This window comes from Tenebrio molitor, chromosome 4 (genome assembly GCF_963966145.1).
Source record: "Tenebrio molitor chromosome 4, icTenMoli1.1, whole genome shotgun sequence".
Taxonomy (NCBI): Eukaryota; Metazoa; Arthropoda; class Insecta; order Coleoptera; family Tenebrionidae; genus Tenebrio; species Tenebrio molitor.
This window is the reverse complement of record NC_091049.1, coordinates 5,725,210-5,726,905: the sequence shown is the minus strand read 5'-3', so window position 1 is coordinate 5,726,905 and position 1,696 is coordinate 5,725,210.

The window sequence follows — 1,696 nt, the reverse complement described above, 5'->3', positions numbered from 1 at the left end:
GTGATTTAGAGAAGTTACATAAAAAGAGAGAGAGATGTTATCAATATAGATCTTGTTGAGACTAAACAAGAGAAAGGGGTTTCTAGAAATTAGGTGGAAAGAAAGAAGGAGAGAACTTCTCAATGAGAAAGATAAGAGAAAGTGACTTTTAGAGGTTAAATACTTATAAGGATTAAGTGAGATCTGGTCAATAAAACAAAACAATAGAAAGTGATTTATAGAAGTCACATAAAAAGAGAGAGAGATGCTATCAATATACAGGTGTCCCCAAAAAAGACGAGTCCATAGCTCCTTTATGTATCGGAGGATTTTTCTAAATTAGATACTTAGAAAGAGAGTGGGCAAAATCTTCTTAATAAGAAACATAAAAGAAAATAGTTTCTAGAGGTTAAAGAGAAAGAGAAAAAGAGATCTTGTCAATAAGAAAAATAAAAGACAAAGTGACTTTTAGAAGATATATAAAAAGACACTGGAGAAGAAAAACAAAGAGAAATCTTGTCTATAAATCAAATAAAAAAAGAGAAATCTGGTCAATAGATGAAGCAAAACAAGAGAAACTGATTTCTGAAAGTTTAATCAAAAGAAAGAGTGAGATCTTGTCAATAAGAAAAATAAAAGAAATGATTTCGAGAACAAGAGAGCTTTTTTATAAAATGCAATAAGAAAAAGTAATTCTAGAAGTAAGATCGAAAGAAATCTTGAAAATAAAATGAATTAATAGAAAATCAGTTCTAAAAGTTACTTGATCCATTTTAAGTTTCAAAAAAAAATCAGAATTTTAACACTGTTGATTAGGAATGCCTTCTGTTTATTCATATCAGACGATATGTTTCAACAAATTTGTTTTGCACCAAGAAGCAATAAAAAAGGAATTGCCTAGATATCTAGTTAGAAGAAACAGATTTTCTCTTCTTTGTCCTTCTTGGTCTACAAGAGATTGTCTACTTCTAAGTAGAGGTAGATAATTTGTTCTTTATCCTTTCTGGCCTACAAAGAACCCTTCCTCAGCACTTATTATCATTTCATTTGAAGAAAACATTTTTCCTTAGAAAAACATTTTTTGAGTTTTGGAAATGGATAAAAATCACAAAGAATCTGACGAACATGGAGGATAGCAGTCAATATAAAACTTAATTCATAATTTTTTTACGAGAGATGTAGGGATTTGTAAGTAGAGGCGTTGTCCCGCAAAAGGAGTATACATTTGGAATCATTATAGTAATGTTTCCAGAAAGTTTAGGTAGAAATAAAGAATGGTATACTTACAGAGTTTTATTTTCTTCTAAGTAAACTGTCAGATTATTCCATCTTTGTCTCAAAAAAACACTTCTAAACACGAAATTTCCTTAGGCGAGCAGAACTTAAAACAACTGCAAGGTACAAAACTTCTTATATTGTGATAACTGTGATCAAATGACAGAAACTCCGATCGCACTATATTACTAGATATTGTATTAATATTACTAACAAGTATTGTCGATCAAAATCGTGAATAATGAAGGACCGATAATCGATCCCCGTGGGACGCCCGAAATCTCTGAAAGGAAATGGAAATGTGGAAGAGAAAAATGAATCGCGGAACTCGTATATGTATTCATGAAATTTATTTATGAGGATTTCGTGATTGACAGTATGAATTATGTTTTCGCCAAGATCGATCAATGCAGATCTTTAAAAGTGCTAGATAAGTGTTTGG